Here is a 20,823-nt window from a genome sequence, read left to right as displayed (position 1 = left end):
TCTCCTTTTCTGAGATAATCCATCCATCTCACAGGTGTGACATATCAAGACGCTGTGAGGTGGATGGATTATCTCAGCAAAGGAGAAGTGCTCACTAACACAGATTTAGACAGATTTGTCAACAATATTTGAGAGAACAGTGTTGCGTTTATAATTTTGGTCAGTGTAGTTTAAATAAACAAATATATTTATGTGCATTCATTTCTAATTGTTTGGTTACTGGCAGCTTTGTCCTGCCGGCCTCTATTAAGCTATGAGTTTATGGCTATAAATTCCCCACCACTCTCACTGTAAGGAAATTTTATTATTGTGAATATATTCTTATAAATTCGTCAAGCACAGTTTGCAAAGGCTTCGCAAAGCAATAGTAGAAGCAATGGTACAGTAGCTTACAATTGCAGTAGTTGAAGTAGAAGGCGGCTGATAACCTTTAAAATGAGATATAAACACAAAATAGGTATTAGTACAAATAAAGATAATATTTAAACTAATATTTCACTAATAATAATAACCGTTTTATAAAAGCAATAAGCCCTGTGAAGCTGTGGTTTACAGTGAATTTACAAGACCTAGAGGGTTTAAAAACAAACAAACAAAACACCACCACCACATTCTACATGATTTATAAGCCTGTTTCCTCATGGGGACCTAAAACATGTCCCTAAAAAGTCAAAATTTACTGGTATTACTATCCTTGTGGGGACATTTGGTCCCCCATAACATGATAAATACCAGGCACACACACACATGTCTGGTTTATTATCTTTGTGGGGACTCTCCATAGGTGCAATGGTTTTTATACTGTCCACACTGTATTTTCTATCCCCTTACCCTAACCCTACCCCTAAACCTAACCCTTACAGAAAACTTTCTGCATTTTTACTTTCTCAAAAAATCTCATTCTGTATGATTTATAAGCTTTTGTACCCATAGGGACCTCAAGCCGGTCCCCACAATGTCAAAAATTTCAGGTTTTACTATCCTTGTGGGGACATTTGGTCCCCACAATGTAGCAAAAACAAGTACACACACACACACACACACACACACACAAAACTATTTGTTCATTTTTAAATGTCATGCTAAATGATGTGTCTTACATTAAGCACAACGATGAGACCAATGAAGTTTAAAAAAATTACAAGAGATTTTACCTTAAATGACATGAAATTGCTTGTAGAATAATATGAGTTATAACAGCTTGAAATTTCATGTTATTTAGATGTTTTAACACAAATTATTAACAAGCTGTGACTTGAAAATAATAATTTTTACAGTTAACAATTAAATATGTTTAACATTTAAATGCATGACAATTAAAAAAAAAACAGAAGACAAAAGAACTACACAATCTATGTAAGGTGAATAAATGATTTATTGAGTGTGTGTCATCATTTGAACTGAAAGTTAATTTTGAGAGTAATAATAAAAAATAATGACGTAACACTACATTAAAAACTAAATGACTGATTTCATTAACACAAACAGAAAAAAGCACAGAAACACATGGTCACTCAGCAGGACTCACACACACTGATCTTACTGTCTATATGAGGATTTATTACACACATTTATTCTGACATGTTATTTCACTGACAGAAGTTCAGCTGCAGTATTAATGTCATGAAGAGAAAACAAGAGACTCTATAACATCTCACTGTTACTGATTCATCATCAGCTCAAAGCATTATGGGTAGAATCTCTCATCAATCTATTCTGATTCATCAACACAGTCTCACTAATCCAGAACCAACCCAAAACCCAGGATAGAGCGGCTGAGTGAATGTGGTCTGGACTGTGTGGATGAGGCTCATTGTGTCAGAGACGCTGTAGAAGGACAGAGTTCCTGCACTGTGATCCACAAACACTCCCTATTCTACTGCTGATGCTCTTATATGACACTGATATATACACACATCCACTCCATTGCAGCTCCCAGTAACAGCGTCCACACACACTCTCTCTACACAACACCTGATACCACTCATCAAATCTGTCTGGATGAGCAGGATACGACTGATCTGTGTAAGTGTGAGTAATCACTCTGTTGTTCTCAGACAGACAAAGGTGTTTATTCAGTGTGTTCAGATCCAGAGTGAGCTGATGGGAATCTGATGGAGAGAAAACACATCAGAATCAGGAATTATGAATCTGTTTGATGTTTTCATGTAGCTGAACTCTTCATGTTCAGTGTATCATCAGTGTGTCAGTACAGATGAGCAGATATCCTGTGCAAATCATCATTTACATCATCAATTATAAAACTCTTCTTTCACCTTCTACAGGAAGAACATGAACACACTCAGTGAGTTTTTCTGCTTGTTTTCTTACTGACTTACATTGTAGGAAGTCCTGGTTCCTGGTCCTGGGAACAATGTTGTTGAATGTGACTGTGGAAATCAACAGACATGAACAGTGTGATTCTCATGATCCTGCATCCATTCCTAACACATTTCTAATATGATGTTCTCCATGATATGAGATGATGATGGACTCATCAGATGAATCTCCAGGACTTTACCTCTGTCTGAGATCTTCTTGAGCTCCTCTTTGCAGAAATCCTCCAGTTTGTCTCTTAGCTGACGGACAGATGCTCTCAGATCATCAAAAGAGACGAAAGAACTAAAGGGATTGACACTGACGTCTGTAGATTCAGGAGGTGCTGAGAGAGACTGGAAACTCTACAGAAAACAGAAATCAAAACTCATCAGCTCCACACTTCACCCAATAACCTGCACCAACATTTGATGTAATAAAGCTGAAATGTTGTTGAAGTTTTGAACTGTTGGTGGCGCTAGTGCTGTTTGACAGCTAAATATATCTTCCAGAAGAAAGAGCTGAGAGAAATGATTTTTAAAGTGAGTCTCTATCAGAAGAAGATGATAGAATAGAATACAACAGAATAGAATACCTTTATTGTCATTGCATGTAGCATACAACGAAATTGCGTAACTCTCGTAGAAATGAAACTATATCAATCTACATTCACACTCATAAAACCACACATATATAAATAAGTATACATAAAAAATGAGATTAGTCCTAAAAGAAACAATGTTAAAGAGACTTGTGCATTTTATTGCAGTAGTATGGCACAGTCCATCCTTTCAAGATTGTAAAGGTGGCTATGAAGAAAGACAAACGGGACAAGGCAGAGTTCAGGAAAAACTTCAGTTTGCATATGGCTGTTGAGTAAAAAATGTTTCTGAATCTGAAACTGTTTCTAGATCTCTGTTACCTGCAGGAACTGGATGTGATCCTGTGTGTGTGAAAGCTGCTCCAGCTCAGCGTCTCTCCTCCTCAGATCATTGATCTCCTGCTCCAGTCGCTCCAGTCGTCCTTCAGCTCGACTCACCGCTCGCTTTTCCTGATCTCTGATCAGCCGTATCAGCTCAGAGCGGCTTCTCTCAATGGAGCGGATGAGCTCAGTAAAGATCCTCTCACTGTCCTCCACTGCTGTCTGTGCAGAGCGCTGTTAGGACACACAGTGATTCAGGCTTCAGTGGGACTGAAAGAGACAAGAGAGTCTGAACTGAGACTGAGACAAACTTCCCTTCTTCTCCAGACTCACCTTATGAGACTCCACAGCCTCTCTCAGCTGCTGAAGATCTTTCTCTCTCTGCTGGATTCTCTGCTGGAACGTCTTCTGCGTCTCCTTCAGCTGCTACGGATGATAGTGAATGTCACAGAAAACTACTGGCACTAAATCATCATGTGAACAGATGAATCCAGTAAATGTAGGGTGAGGTTTAAAGGTTTAAAGGTACTTATCTGAACTCGAGAACTGATAATTGATTACAATCATGAAATATGAATTATGATGAAGCATAGAGTGTCAGCAATATTTCATCAGTGTCTAGTTTTAAATACCTGTTTCTCTGTCCTCTGTGCTGCAGCTGATACAGTGTCGTGGTTTTTATGTTCATCCATCGTACACAGCACACATATACATTTCTGGTCAGTGCGACAGAAAATCCTCAAGGATCCTCAAGGATCTTCTCATGTTTCTGGCAGATCATCTCCTGCAGTCGTCCAGTGGCATCAGTCACATTGTGTCGTTTTCCTGAGCGAAACTCCTCATGCTGCTCAAAATGAGTTTGACAGTAAGACTCCAGACACATCAGACAGGACTTGACGGCTTTGTATTTTGTTCCAGTACAGACGTCACACTGCACATCTCCAGCTCCAGCGTAACAGTCAGCAGGAAGTTTGGTCTTCTTCAGTTTCTCCACCACTTCAGCCAAGATGGTGTTTGTAGCTAAAGCAGGTCTTGGACTGAAGGTCTGTCTGCACTGAGGGCAGCTGTAGACTCTCATCTGATCCTCCTGATCCCAGCATTTTGTAATACAGCCCTTACAGTAACTGTGTCCACAGGGAATGGCCACTGGATCCTTCAGGAGATCCAGACACACTGGACACGAGAACTCATTCTGATCCACTGATATTCTGGCTTCTGCCATTTTACTGCATGAATACAGAGACACAAACACACAACAGCTCAACTACACTTCAGTTTCTCTTTCCCTCAACTGCTGAGTTGAAATAGTTTCCTGGTTCTGTGTTTGAGAGAAGTGTGTAAAACAGGCGTGTCTGTAAAGCAGTTACCCATTTCTGCTTTTACTGAGTTTAGTTTCAACACTCCTGACTGTTTTAAATTGACCTTGAAACTAGTTGAGTTTTATGATTATAGGCCTATGATACATTCTCTACCACTCTCACTGTAAGGACATGTACAATTGTATTATTTTAAATACATCAAGCACTTTTACTTAATAGTAAAAACATGAAGCCTTTGAGCACAGTGGACGTTGCGCTACATAGGACTTGCTCGAGAAGAATGCCCCAAAAGAAATGTGTTTTGGATGTGAGGGAAAGATAACCTTGTTCAGCTTACCAGAGAACCCAGGATTAACAGTGGATGGAGTATGTTTTTCCGGCACAGCAACAGATTTTCGCAAGTGTGATTGTTTGTTCCCGTTCATTTTATTGATTAATATTTTATAAACAAGGCCCAGTTTGACGGTGGATTTACACATTGTTTGATACTGGAAGATGGAGTGGTCTCAGCGATAAAAGATCCTGGCCATGAGTCAAAACTGCAGGTGGTAAGTAAAAAATTTCTGATGCATAAAGCTGTATATTTCTTTATGAAATCTGATAAATCTGAAGACTCTTTGAAGATATAAATGATGCAATAGTATTCTATAGGTACTCAAGATTAACAGGAGATTGGTCAAAACTGTGTGTAATGTAAAGTTTGACCAACTAGGAGTTAGCAAAATGGTAATCAAGTCTTATTTTTGTATTCAACTTTGACTTGTCTACTTAATCTAATGTAATTGAATTAAAAAAAAAATTATGGCCAGTCTTGCAGAAAAAAAAATAGATGACCACCTTTTTATACAATCTTCCTTGGTCATGCTAGAGCTCTCCCATTCTCACTGCCCTTGATGGTGGGGTGGCTAATGGGTATGTGGAGATAACAACTGCCAGGAGAATGGAGAATCTGTTCTCAGGTGGTCCTGATCTGGAGTCAATTCTGGGAAACCCAGGCAGACCTTTTCGCTTCCCAGGAATCCTCCCACTGCCAGCTGTTTTCTGACCTGAAGCTCCTCACGACAGCCCCTCCCTGGCATATTCTTCTGGGGAAGAACTTCCTTTCTCAGAGGTGGGCACGTATAGCACCTGCATCTATATCTGTGGAACCTCCACGTGTGACTCCTGGATGGCACAGTGAAGACTTAAGTGGCCAATCACAGGCAGTGACAGACACGATCACTCAGATCAGAGCTGGCTCTAGCAATCAGGCTTATGTACTGAAGTAGAGTCTGTCCGTTAAGTTGTGTTGCCTAAAGTTTTGTGCTTTCCTTTCTGCAAGAGAGGCTGGAGTAGAGGCTGTCCACTTGAGTCAGATGAGCTTAAGATTCTGCCTTTTAAGACAGTGCTCCTGAAATTGCTCTCATCCATCGGGGGACCTACAGGAATTTTCGGTCAAAAAAACATGCAGAGAATTTGGGCCGACTGACTCTCACGTGATCTTGAGACCCTAGCCTGGATATGTGCCCAAAAGTCTCATCACTCCCTTCCGGGAACAGGTGATGGACTTGCAAGCTCTGCCCTCAAGAGAGGCAGACTCAGTCCTTACAAGGTTTTTTTTTTTTTACAATGTCAGTGGAGCGGTCTGGTGCCAGTTCCAGTACTTGAGTTGTATACCTGTTAGATCATCACCTGTAGTGGGCTAGGTGCCCATATGTGAGATTCCTCTTGGGTATCCCTGTATGTGTATTTTGTCATGCTATGGTTTCCCTTGACAAAATTCCTTCTGTCCGACCCTGCATTGGTAGTAGTTCCATCTGTACTCATGCCATACGTAGTACTGTCCTGTCAGTTAGTCCATATGTGTATTCTCTAGGCACACTTTTACTTGCCAGCACCACAGTTCAGTGGTTGTGTTGCTTTCAATAGCGACCCCATACGCCAATATCGATGTAACATTGAATGTGACTGACTAAAAGGGAACATCTTGGTTATGAATGTGGGCCTCCACCCTGCCCTCAACCTTGAATGAGCAGAACGTGCTCTTAGTCCCTCAGCACAAACCTGAATGAGTGGATCTTAAATGCCCATATGTAGTGGGGAATGAATGAACATGTAAATTCCACTTGCCAGTGTTCATTAGGCGTTTCTCTCTCTACTCAGAGGTGAATGGGCTCCCAAATGAGACCCCAAACATCAGAATTGACTTAACATCTCTGTTCCCATTCTAACAAGGGTTACATAAATAACTGAGATGTTTCTATCCCCTTACTCTATCTCTATGCCTAATGTCCTAATTTTTAGATGTTCAAAAAAGATAATTCTGTATGATTTGTGAACATTTCCAATGATTATTTCCACATGGAGAGCAAAATGTCCCAAAAAGGTCACCATAACGCAGGGAATACCAAGACCACACACACACACACACACACATTGGGTTTCCATGTTTTATGGGTTTATTCCATAGTGTTAATGGTTTTATCTCCTTACCCTAACCCTACCCCCTTAACCCCGTAAAAATACAGGCATTTACAGATTCTCAAAACACTTCATGATGTGTGATTTATACTTTTTTTTTCCTCATGGGGACCAAAAAATGTCCCCCTCAGGTCAAAATTTACTGGTATTACAATACTTGTGGGCAACCAGGACACTTCAGCAAGACCAGATAAACTTTATGACGTAAAAGTATGTAGAGAAACCCCCCACCCTACTTAATTCTCTCTAAAACAGACACATACTGCTGTAGGATATGACTTTCATTAATTCATAGACAAACCTTTCTTTGACCTTCCTATCACAGTTAGCCCCAGGTCATTGTGTATATTATTACTGTTTTTGTATATTTGTCTTTGAAAGTGTAAATCTCCATTGGTTCTTCGATTCCCCCAGAGGTGTGACCTCGACACAACTTAAAAAGGCCTCACATCAGTGACCGCCTCCATCTGAGAGGATTCTGAGCTAGAACTCTTCTGGACCCCTATGTTTGTGCCAGGCTTCAGCCTTGTCTTTCAATTCACCAAAGATCCTCAGATTTCAGCTGATGTCTCTCAAGATCTGTGCTCTTCTCTCTTCATTTTCCACCTGGGAAGAAACCCCCAATCACCACAGCCTCAAAATAACATCTTTGGAGCTCATCACTCTTCAAACCCAAAAGAACGTGAACGCAAATCCAAACCTCGAAACCTCGAAAGACTTTAATCCGAGACTGCATCCGGACACTCGTCAGTGACCAAGGCAATGCAAGTATCGTACATATAACTAAACAAAACAGAGGTTTAGTATAAGCTGTAGACCCTGCTGTAAAATGGTTTCATTCAAAGGGTAACTGACTACCTTTCATAGCTTCATTCCTTGTTTCTCTAATGGCTTCATTCACCCAGTCTCACTTTCCCTTCCCCTATGTATGAGTGATTGTATGTTTGTTTGTTTAGATTAGTTATGTGTGTAGTGTAGCAGTTAATAAATGTAGTGCTTAGTTAATAAAACTCTTGTGCACAAATTTGCATGAGTTTCTGATTCTGTCACCGCTTGTAAATAATGTCCCTTTTATGATCCGGTCCAGCTACATGCTCTAATACATTAGTACTGTAAGAAAGTGATTTTGTGTGGCCACGAAAATATTCTTTTTTAGAGTTGATATGAAATTGCACTGAATGTTCGCTGGATGAATAGATTAGTTGATGGCAATTTAATTCTGCTTACAGTTACTACTAACAGCTGATATAAATAATTATAATTCATTGTAATTAATTGCAGCTATTTATATACATTTCCCTTTCGAGCTAATTTGCTACAAAACTGAACACGTGGTCACTAAGCAGGACTCACACACACACACTGATCTTACTGTCTATATGAGGATTTATTACACACATTTTTTCAGAAGTTCAGCTGCAGTATTAATGTCATGAAGAGAAAACAAGAGACTCTATAACATCTCACTGTTACTGATTCATCATCAGCTCAAAGCATTATGGGTAGAATCTCTCATCAATCTATTCTGATTCATCAACAGAGTCTCACTAATCCAGAACCAACCCAAAACCCAGGATAGAGCGGCTGAGTGAATGTGGTCTGGACTGTGTGGATGAGGCTCATTGTGTCAGAGACGCTGTAGAAGGACAGAGTTCCTGCACTGTGATCCACAAACACTCCTATTCTACTGCTGATGGGCTTCACAGGGAGAACAGTCTCTATGTTATTGTGTCTGAATGAGTAACTGGAGGGAGAGCACTCCAAACTCCACGACTGATCATTAAATCCAAACCAACACTGTTTACCCGATCCCTTCCTGCTGATGCTCTTATATGACACTGATATAAACACACCAATCCCACTCCATTGCAGCTCCCAGAAACAGCGTCCACACACACTCTCTCTACACAACACCTGAGAATAATGATCAAATCTGTCTGGATGATCAGGATACGGCAGCTCTGTGTAAGTGTGAGTAATCACTCTGTTTCTTTCAGACAGACGGAGGCGTTTATTCAGTGTGTTCAGATCCAGAGTGAGCTGATGGGAATCTGATGGAGAGAAAACACATCAGAATCAGGAATTATGAATCTGTTTGATGTTTTCATGTAGCTGAACTCTTCATGTTCAGTGTATCATCAGTGTGTCAGTACAGATGAGCAGATATCCTGTGCAAATCATCATTTACATCATCAATTATAAAACTCTTCTTTCACCTTCTACAGGAAGAACATGAACACACTCAGTGAGTTTTTCTGCTTGTTTTCTTACTGACTTACATTGTAGGAAGTCCTGGTTCCTGGTCCTGGGAACAATGTTGGTGAATGTGACTGTGGAAATCAACAGACATGAACAGTGTGATTCTCATGATCCTGCATCCATTCCTAACACATTTCGGTAACGCTTTAGATTACAACCCGCAAAGAACTACGTAAGTAAACTGAATTTACGGTGTATGTTTCTGTAATTATAGTGTACCTATAAAGAACGTACATGTAGGTATAAGGGAACAATATGTTATATTTGGGTAATAAGGGGATAACAAACCAGATATTCAACCTGCAAAGAACTACATAAGTATACTGAATTTACGGTGTACGTTTCTGTAATTATAGTGTACCTATTAGTACGTATGTGTAGGTATAATAGAACAATAGGCTATGTTACGTTTTGGTAATTCGGGGGTAACAACCAGATATACAACCTGCAAAGAACTGCGCTAGTAAACTGAAGTTACAGTGTATGTTTCGCATTTATATTGTACCTACGTGTAAGTATAAGGGAGCAATATGTTACGTTTGGGTAATAAGGGGGTAGCAAACAGATATACAAATAATTTATAATGGAATTACTTAAAAACTTAACAGGTACCTATTCTATTAAATCGTAAGTTTGGTGTATCTATACGTAAGCTTTTTAAAATTACTGGGAAATTATACTCTTGTTCCATGTAATTACAGGGTAAGTGTGCCCTCTGCGGGCTGTAAATTAAAGTGGCGATTGTTCCCCTCTTGTTCAACGAAGTTACAGGGTACAATACATATAACAACGTGACGTAAAATGTGGTTCTACAAAATGTACATTTATTTACATTTTTACAGACACTAAATGTACAATACTGACATATTTACATCATCTAAACATTTAACGTTTACTTCATATGAAATTATAACATTTCATTCTGTTCTGTGTGATTTCTGTTGCCAGCTCGTTTCCAAGAATAGGTCTACATAATGTTATCATGACTACACGTTAAACCCTTAAAATAAATAATATTTCTGCAATCGTTTAATCATTCATGTAATATTAACTTCGTTTGCCGTGGTGGAACACAAAGGCGTTTTCTCTAACATGCTGTGACTAACAATAGAACCATAAAATACACCGAACACACATCATAATTACAAATTAAACCATTTTATTTGTGTGCTGTAACCCAGATCTTCAGAATCCATACGATTTGCGAGGACCAGAACCAAATTCAAGGCTTTGTCCGGCGATCTTCATCTCAATCTCTAGCAGCGAGTCCAGCAGCAACAGCCATAAACCCGTGCTAAAGTGCATTTTGCAACAGGAAAATCGGACGTTCATTGGCTCTCGCCTGCATTCGTCACAGATTACGACATGCCGTGTTTCTGGTGAGATGTGTTGGAATGACGCGCGGGCGCCTTCCTGAGTGGATCAAGACAATAATCTGGATAATATTTTCAGCGATTAACAATTTAAATTCTGCTCTCATCCTACTGCACCTCAAACCTACTGTATTCCGCCAGAGAGGACTGCGGCTGCAAACGCATCGTTATTTGGATTACTTTTTTGTATGGCTGTTGACATTTTTGCAATAAATAAATGATTGTGATTGCACTTTCCTGTTTTTTTAATATTTTTATTACTGTTCAGTCATAGTTAACGTTAGGTTTAGAGGTAGAAGTGGGATTAGCGACTATAAAAAAATATTTTTACTTACTTACCCTGTAACTTCCTTGAACAAGGGGGAACAATCGCCACTTTAATTTACAGCCCGCAGAGGGCACACTTACCCTGTAACTACATGGAACAAGAGTATAATTTCCCAGTAATTTTAAAAAGCTTACGTATAGATACACCAAACTTACGATTTAATAGAATAGGTACCTGTTAAGTTTTTAAGTAATTCCATTATAAATTATTTGTATATCTGTTTGCTACCCCCTTATTACCCAAACGTAACATATTGCTCCCTTATACTTACACGTAGGTACAATATAAATGCGAAACATACACTGTAACTTCAGTTTACTAGCGCAGTTCTTTGCAGGTTGTATATCTGGTTGTTACCCCCCGAATTACCAAAACGTAACATAGCCTATTGTTCTATTATACCTACACACATACGTACTAATAGGTACACTATAATTACAGAAACGTACACCGTAAATTCAGTATACTTATGTAGTTCTTTGCAGGTTGAATATCTGGTTTGTTATCCCCTTATTACCCAAATATAACATATTGTTCCCTTATACCTACATGTACGTTCTTTATAGGTACACTATAATTACAGAAACATACACCGTAAATTCAGTTTACTTACGTAGTTCTTTGCGGGTTGTAATCTAAAGCGTTACCCACATTTCTAATATGATGTTCTCCATGATATGAGATGATGATGGACTCGTTTCTGAGAGCAGATGAATCTCCAGGACTTTACCTCTGTTTGAGATCTTCTTGAGCTCCTCTTTGCAGAAATCCTCCAGTTTGTCTCTTAGCTGACGGACAGATGCTCTCAGATCATCAAAAGAGACGAAAGAACTAAAGGGATTGACACTGACGTCTGTAGATTCAGGAGGTGCTGAGAGAGACTGGAAACTCTACAGAAAACAGAAATCAAAACTCATCAGCTCCACACTTCACCCAATAACCTGCACCAACATTTGATGTAATAAAGCTGAAATGTTGTTGAAGTTTTGAACTGTTGGTGGCGCTAGTGCTGTTTGACAGCTAAATATATCTTCCAGAAGAAAGAGCTGAGAGAAATGATTTTTAAAGTGAGTCTCTATCAGAAGAAGATGATAGAATAGAATAGAATAGAATAGAATACCTTTATTGTCATTGCATGTAGCATACAACGAAATTGCGTAACTCTCGTAGAAATGAAACTATATCAATCTACATTCACACTCATAAAACCACACATATATAAATAAGTATACATAAAAAATGAGATTAGTCCTAAAAGAAACAATGTTAAAGAGACTTGTGCATTTTATTGCAGTAGTATGGCACAGTCCATCCTTTCAAGATTGTAAAGGTGGCTATGAAGAAAGACAAACGGGACAAGGCAGAGTTCAGGAAAAACTTCAGTTTGCATATGGCTGTTGAGTAAAAAATGTTTCTGAATCTGAAACTGTTTCTAGATCTCTGTTACCTGCAGGAACTGGATGTGATCCTGTGTGTGTGAAAGCTGCTCCAGCTCAGCGTCTCTCCTCCTCAGATCATTGATCTCCTGCTCCAGTCGCTCCAGTCGTCCTTCAGCTCGACTCACCGCTCGCTTTTCCTGATCTCTGATCATCTGTATCAGCTCAGAGCGGCTTCTCTCAATGGAGCGGATGAGCTCAGTAAAGATCCTCTCACTGTCCTCCACTGCTGTCTGTGCAGAGCGCTGTTAGGACACACAGTGATTCAGGCTTCAGTGGGACTGAAAGAGACAAGAGAGTCTGAACTGAGACTGAGACAAACTTCTCTTCTTCTCCAGACTCACCTTATGAGACTCCACAGCCTCTCTCAGCTGCTGAAGATCTTTCTCTCTCTGCTGGATTCTCTGCTGGAACGTCTTCTGCGTCTCCTTCAGCTGCTTCTGCAGGACAAATGGATTATAGTGAAAGTCACAGAAAACTACTGACACTAAATCATCATGTGAACAGATGAATCCAGTAAATGTAGGGTGAGGCAGTTTAAAGGTTACTTATCTGAACTGATAAACAGTGGCTGTAGGTTCAAACTCCAGAAGGGATAATCGATTACAATCATCAGACATGAATTATATTTCATCAGTGTCTAGTTTTAAATACCTGTTTCTCTGTCCTCTGTGCTGCAGCTGATACAGTGTCGTGGTTTTTATGTTCGTCCATCGTACACAGCACACATATACATTTCTGGTCAGTGCGACAGAAAACCTCAAGGATCTTCTCGTGTTTCTGGCAGATCATCTCCTGCAGTCGTCCAGTGGCATCAGTCACTTTGTGTGGCTTACGTGAATGAAACTCCTCATGACGGACAAAATGAGTTTGACAGTAAGATTCCAGACACATCAGACAGGACTTGACGGCTTTGTATTTTCTTCCAGTACAGACGTCACACTGCACATCTCCAGCTCCAGCGTAACAGTCAGCAGGAAGTTTGGTCTTCTTCAGTTTCTCCACCATTTCAGCCAAGATGGTGTTTCTAGCTAAAGCAGGTCTTGGTCTGAAGGTCTGTCTGCACTGAGGGCAGCTGTAGACTCTCATCTGATCCTCCTGATCCCAGCATTTTGTAATACAGCCCTTACAGTAACTGTGTCCACAGGGAATGGCCACTGGATCCTTCAGGAGATCCAGACACACTGCACACAAGAACTCATTCTGATCCACTGAAATTCTGGCTTCTGCCATTTTACTGCATGAATACAGAGACACAAACACACAACAGCTCAACTACACTTCAGTTTCTCTTTCTATGCACTGATGAGTTTAAATACTTTCCTGGTTCTGTGTTTGAGTGACGTGTGTAAAACAGGCGTGTCTGTAAGTCTGTAAAGGAGGTTCCTCTTTAGCCCTATTTGGATGGGACTAATTTTCTAAGCAATGTTTTAGTTACAGGTCTTATCACCCAACATATGTGATTACAAGTACCGATTTGAATGGGACTAATATCTACTTGTTTATTATAGAGATGGGAGGGTCTGTTTTGTACATCTGGGCATTACAGAGATCACATGCTTTGTACGCATGCATTGCATATTGCTTTGCATACTTAATGTTCATAAGGGTACATACGTAATTAAAACATTATGTAATTGAGTGCAGAAATGAAGGTAAGTAATCTTACCTGACGCTGATATTACTGTAGCCAGTCTTAACAGTTTACGTGATCTGGCTCCATTATTGAATTTATTGATTTTATTTTATTGATTTATTATTATTATTTATTTATATTTTTTATTTTTATTTCTGCGCCAGGAGGCAAACTCATCTTTATCCATAATGAATGGCATGTAAATGCGCATGGTAACTTACTTAGAGTGTCTAGTTTAGTTTTAATGCACCTGACTGTTAATAAAGTAAACGCAAAGACCTTGACTAGTTGATTCAGGTGTGTTTTATCATTATAGACCTATAATGCGTTCCCTACCACTCTCCCTGTATGGAAATTCAGTTTTATTATTGTACATGTATCAAGCACTGTTACTTTATGAAAGATATGATGCCTCTGAGCACAGTGAATGTTAAAAACTCTGCTGATTTCCCCCGTCTGGGGTGGTGGCATGGAAGGCACCTTTTACTGCCTGGGGTCAGTTGCATAAACTTAGCCTGTATGTTAAGACTGTGTCTTAAGTATGAATTTGACCAACTAACAATTAGCAAAGGGCTAATCAGTCTTATTTTTGGATTTAACTTAGACTAATTTACAATTTAATGTAACTCTTCTTCATCTTCCTCTTTCAGCTTCTAGGTGTCACCACAGCGGATTATCCGTCTTCATTTTGGTCCATCCTCTGCATCTTCCTCTGTCACACCAACCATCCATATGTCCCCCATCACCACATCCATGAACCTCCACTTTAGTCTTCTTCTTCTCCTCTTGCCCGGTGGCTCCATCCTCAACACTCTTCTCCCAACATACCTTGCATCCCTTCTCTGCACATGCCCAAACAATCTTAGTCTTGCCTCTCTCACTTTGTCTACAAACTGTTCTACTTGCGCTGCCCCTCTAAAATGCTCATTTCGGATCCTGTCCATCCTCGTCACTCCCAAAGAAAATCACAGCATCTTTAACTCTGCCACCTCCAGCTCCTTCTCCTGTCTTTTTTTCAGTGCCACTGCCTCCAAGCCATACAACATAGCTGGTCTCACTACTGTCTTGTAAATATTACCTTTCACTCTTGCAGGTACTTTTGGTTTTTTACTTTTTTACCACACTCTCCATTACTTTGGACAACTGACCCCAAAGTATTTAAATTAATCCACCTGCACCACGTCTGTTCCTTGTAACTGCACCATTCTGCTTCCCTTTCTCCCGTTTATGCACATGTAATCTGTCTTTCTCCTCTTTCTACTGACTTTCATTCCCCTTCTCTCCAGTGCATACCTCCACCTCTCCAAACTCACCTCCACCTGTTCCCTACTCTCGCTACAAATCACAATATCATCTGTGAAAGTCATGGTCCGTAGGGGTTCCTTCCTAATCCCATCCATCAACCTGTCTGTGACGAGTGGCACGGGGCCAAGAGCCGTGGGAACGGAACAAGGCCGGTGGAGTATAATGATAATGAGCGACACCTGCGCCACTCACCAGTCTCGAGTCCCATGGAGGAGCTCCAGAAGGATAAAAGGAGGAGCGACGACAGTGGAAGACGAGAGAGGACCAGGCCTGGATATTAATTTTGTTTTGTGTGCGGCAGCCGTCCGTGAGGGGCTGCAGCTTTACTTTTGTGTTAGTTTATTTTATTATTAAGGTGATTAAATGTTCGCCGGTTCCCACCTCCTTCTTCCCATTCTACGAACTGTTTTACGTTGGTGCCGAAACCCGGGAGGAAGGAGGGACATGCTGTCTGAGAGCCCTCGCTGCTGATGGGGTTCACGGTGCTGAGAAGGTTGGGCAGCATTAAGGAGCAGAGACCGCCAGTGGCTGCCCGAGACGGTGGTGCTGGAACGACTGTACAACAGGTGGAACGGAAGGCTCGCTGCTGTGCTCTGGGTCAAGGAGGGGTGGCTGCCATCCGAGAGGGAGCGGAGGAGTCGGCGCCATTCGCCATGTTTGGGGAAGAGCAGGGAACGGGGGACTCGCTGCCGGCTGCCCTCAAACCGGAGGAGCCATTGCTGTCCGCCGGGAGGTGGAGGAATGTCGAGCCGTCCACCAGAGGATGTCCAGTACCACCGCATGGCACCACGAGTGAGAGCCTCGGCTGGTTGAGGACCGAGCGACAGTGTGTCCGGCAATCGGACCAAGAGCTTCTTCTTTTTTATTTTCCTCTCTCCCCTCTCTCATCTCTGTCTCTCGTCAGCCTTCCGTCCCCTTTTCTCTCGCCTTGTCTGTCCTTACCACCAGGTACACCGCGGCCGCCCTGACGGCCCCCCTGGGAGTGGGGGGAGTAGAGCGCACTCTCGAGGGTACCCCTAGGCCTGCAAGGGGCGATAGGGGTATGTAACGAGTGGGGCGGGGCCAACAGCCGTGGAAACGGAACAAGGCCAGTGTAGTATAATGACAATGTGTTTGTGTTTTGTGTGCGGCAGTCGACCATGAGGGGCTGCTGCTTTACTTTTGTGTTTGTTTAATTTATTATTAAAGTGTTTAAATGTTCGCCGGTTCCTGCCTCCTTCTTTCCGTTCTACGAACTGTTTTACACTGTCCATCACCACTGCAAACAAGAAAGGCCTAAGAGAGAAGAGCAGCTCTTCTCTCGGCATCCTGTGATAAGCTTTCTCTAAATCCACAAACACGCAATGCAATTCTATCTGGCCTTCTCTTTACTTCAACAACACTCTCAAAACAAACATTGTAGCCGTGGTGCTCTTTCCTGGAATAAACCCATGCTGCTGCTCACCATCTCCATGCCTCCACTGGTATCTCATCTGGACCAACCACCTTTCCACTCTTCATATCTGCCCTCACTTCATCCTCACTAATCCCCTGAACTTTCTGATTCACTATTTCCACATCACCCAACCTTCTCTCTCTTTCATTTTCTACATTCACCAGTTCCTCAAAATACTCTTCTCAACACAATCTCCTCACTTGTCAGCACATTTCCAACTGCATCCTTTATCACCCTAACCTGTAGCACATCCTTTCCAGCTCTATCCCTGTGTCTGGCCAATCGGTACAGGTCCTTTTCCCCTTCCTCAGTGTTTAACTTCTCATACAGCTTGTCATACGCTTACAGTCATTGATCTCCTGCAGTTTGCAGCTCCTACAGAGGACATAGTCCACCTTTGTGCACCTTCCTCTGCTCTTAAACGTCACCCTGTGCTTCTCTTTCTTCTTAAAATATGTATTTATCACTGCCATTTCCATTCTTTTTGCAAAATCTACCACCATCTGCCCTTCCACATTCCTTTCTTTGACAGCGTCAACCACCCATCACCTCCTCATCAGCTGCTCCAACATGTCGATTGAAGTCCACTCCAATCAGCACTTCTTCTTTGGTTACCCTCACCACCACTTCATTCAACTTACTCCAAAAATCTTCTTTCTCCTCCATCTCACTTCCCACTTGCAGGGCATATACACTGATGACATTTATCATCACCCCTTCAATTTCCAGCTTTACACTCACCATTCTGTCAGACACTCTCGTCACCTCCAATACACTATTTACATACTCTTCCTTCAGGATTACCCCTACGGTGTTTCTCTTTTCATCCACACCATGGTAGTTTGAATCCACCTCCTGTGAGTTTGAGCTCCGTCAAGTTAATTTATTATCGTCTGTTTTTTAATCCAAAATCAATTTTATACACCATCATTTTCGTTTCTTATAACGTGTGAATATATCCCCTGTTGTATTTTACAACTAAAACAATCAGAGTGCCTTCTCACTAGTTTTATTTGGATTTCCTGAGTCCGCTATTAGCTTATAGCTCTATTCACTCACATTACCATTGTACTTGGTGCAGCTCGAGCTGGAGGCCATGGAGAAGCAGATGTATGAGCTGTTGGAGAAGCAGGCCAAGCTGAGAGAGCGGAGAACTGTGCTGAAATCTTTCCGGGCTGACGCTCACATGTCTGAGGTAAGTATACAGCACGATACTAACACTCCCACCACCTCTACTCGGTGTGTTTCTCTGCACAGGCCCAGTGCACCCAGGACTCCTAAAGACTAAATCACTCGCACCCAAAGCAGTTATTGTAAATGAAATTATTACAGATAATAGTTTTGATGTAACCTGGCTAAAACCTGATGATTATATTGGTCTAAATAAGTCTACTCCACCAAACTACTGTTATAAGCATGAGCTCCGAGATTTGAACATTCACTCTGATAATACAAATGATGCGTTAGGACTTGCGTTTACTGACCTAATAAACTCCTTTGGCGTCATCAAAGTGAGAATTTTTCTGACCATTTCCTTGTATTGTGCATGCTGCGTATTACTGATATTAACTATATGGCTCCACGTTATCATCTTGGCAGAACTATTGTTCCAGCCACCAAAGATAGATTTACAAATAACCTGCCTGATTTATCTCAACTGCTCTGTGTGCCCCTTAATACACAGGATCTAGACAAAATGACTAGCAATATGGGCACCATCTTCTCCAATACGTTAGAAGCTGTTGCCCCCATCAAATTAAAAAAAGGTTAGAGAAAAACGTACTGCGCCATGGTACAAAAGTAATACCCATTCTCTCAAAAAAAGGAAATCGTAATCTTGAGTGCAAATGGAGAAGAACTAACTTGAAACTTGAACTGCATAGAAAAACAGTATGTCCAGATATAGACAGGCTCTAAAAGCTGCTAGGGCTGAACATATCCGCAAACTCATAGAAAATAACCAAAACAATCCAAGGTTTTTATTTAGCACAGTGGCTAGATTAGCAAATAACCAGACAACACCCGATCTAAATATTCCCTTACAGTTTAATAGTAATGACTTTATGAATTTCTTCACTGATAAAATAGATAACATCAGAAGTACAATAATAAATGTAGATTCTACAGTGTCTAATACATCAGCTTCTTTCACCACGCCCAAAGAAAAACTGCAGTTCTTTACAACTATAGGACAGGAAGAGCTAAATAAACTTATCACTGTGTCTAAACCAACAACATGCCTATTAGATCCCGTACCCACTAAATTACTGAAAGAACTGTTACCTGTAGCAGAAGAATATTATTAACTGGTGGTTATTAAGCCTCTTATTAAGAAGCCACAACTAGACCCTAGTGAACTGGCAAATTATAGACCCATTTCTAATCTTCCTTTTATGTCTAAAACTATAGAAAACGTTGTGTCTGCTCAATTGTGCTCCTTCTTGCAAAAAATGATCTCTATGAAGAATTTCAGTCAGGTTTCAGGCTCCGTCATAGCACAGAAACTGCACTTGTTAAAATCATTAATGACTTGCTTCTTGCGTCAGACCAAGGCTGCATCTCATTGTTTTACTTGATCTTAGTGCTGCGTTCAACACTATAGATCATGACATACTTATAGACTGATTACAAAACTATACGGGTATTCAAGAGCAGGCTTTAAGATGGTTTAGATTCTACCTGTCCGATCGCTACCACTTTGTTTATCTAAACAGGGAGTCATCTCAGTTATCACCAGTAAAGTATGGAGTGCCACAAGGATCTGTCCTAGGTCCTCTGCTATTTTTATATACATGCTGTCCAGGCAAAAATACTTTTTCCAAACTGCACTGTATCATCTTTATGAAGATCGCATGTTTTATAGGTTCATTCCATAGATGTAATGCTTTTTATACTGTACAAACTATATTTTCTACCTACCACACACACACAAAACTATTAGTTCATTTTTTGTAATGTCATGCTAAACGATTTTTCTTACATTTAGCATTTTACAACATTTAGCATTTTGCGGTGACAAATAAATTTCACAAAGTACAAGACTATTGTTCTTAAATGACATGAAATTGCATGTAGAACAATATGAGCTATAACAGCTTGAAATTTTGAGTCATTTACAGGTTTTAACAAATTATTAACAAGTTATAACTTAAAAAAAAACTGTATGCGTGTTTAACAATTATTAAAATGTGTGACAATAAAAACAAAGAAGAACACAAAATGCTGGAAAGGCCTGTGGCTGCATAAGCTGGAAAATGAAAATGATTAATTGGCTGTGTGATCATTTGAGTTGAAAGGTAATTTTCATAGTAACAATTAAAATAATGATATGACACACGAAAAACTAAATGACTGATTTAAATCAACACAAATTGAGAAGGTTGAGAAAAGCACAGAAACACCTGGTCACTCAGGACTCACACACACACTGATCTTACTGTCGATATGAGGATTTATTACACACATTTATTCTGACATGTTATTTCACTGACAGAAGTTCAGCTGCAGTGGAGACTGGGAGCAACTGTAACTGAGGGCAATTATAACACACTCAATTCCTGCAATCAAAAACAAGCTAGAGTGATAACACACTGTAAAAAAATGGTCATGATTTTAACAGCAAAGGCTGTAAAAATGCTACAGTAAAAAAGTTATTTGATTAACACTTTCTGTACTATATATGGTGAATAACTGTAATTACATAGTTAAAATTGCACTTTTTTGGAAGTGAAAAAGAACGTCATTGTATAATTTATAGTGAAAAACTGTAAATTAACATTCATCCAGCTCATTACCACCTGATTTTGGTGGTTATCACAATATTACAATTGTATAAAACACATATCAGTATGTTAATAGGTAGTTAAAAATGTTTTTTTTTATTATTATTATTTTTTTTTTTTACTGTGAATTTAATTCTGTAAAACCTAACGTGTTGAATTACATACATTTTATCTCTGGGTTATTGATAAAAAATTAACATGAACAACCTATGTTACAGTTTTTCTCGATTGCTAAAACACTATAACCAATCT

The 20,823-nt window shown here is 40.2% G+C and overlaps 2 pseudogenes; both read right to left on the bottom strand.

Annotated features, from left to right (window-relative positions):
* Positions 1-1,481: 1,481 nt before the first annotated feature.
* Positions 1,482-4,518, bottom strand: LOC127183296 (tripartite motif-containing protein 16-like; annotated as a pseudogene).
* A 2,591-nt stretch (positions 4,519-7,109) lies between these two features.
* Positions 7,110-13,693, bottom strand: LOC127183270 (tripartite motif-containing protein 16-like protein; annotated as a pseudogene).
* Positions 13,694-20,823: the final 7,130 nt, after the last annotated feature.

This window comes from Labeo rohita, chromosome 2, assembly GCF_022985175.1.
Source record: "Labeo rohita strain BAU-BD-2019 chromosome 2, IGBB_LRoh.1.0, whole genome shotgun sequence".
In the NCBI taxonomy this organism is placed as follows: Eukaryota; Metazoa; Chordata; class Actinopteri; order Cypriniformes; family Cyprinidae; genus Labeo; species Labeo rohita.
The sequence above is the reverse complement of the archived record's forward strand: the minus strand, read 5'-3'. Positions and strand labels throughout refer to the sequence as shown.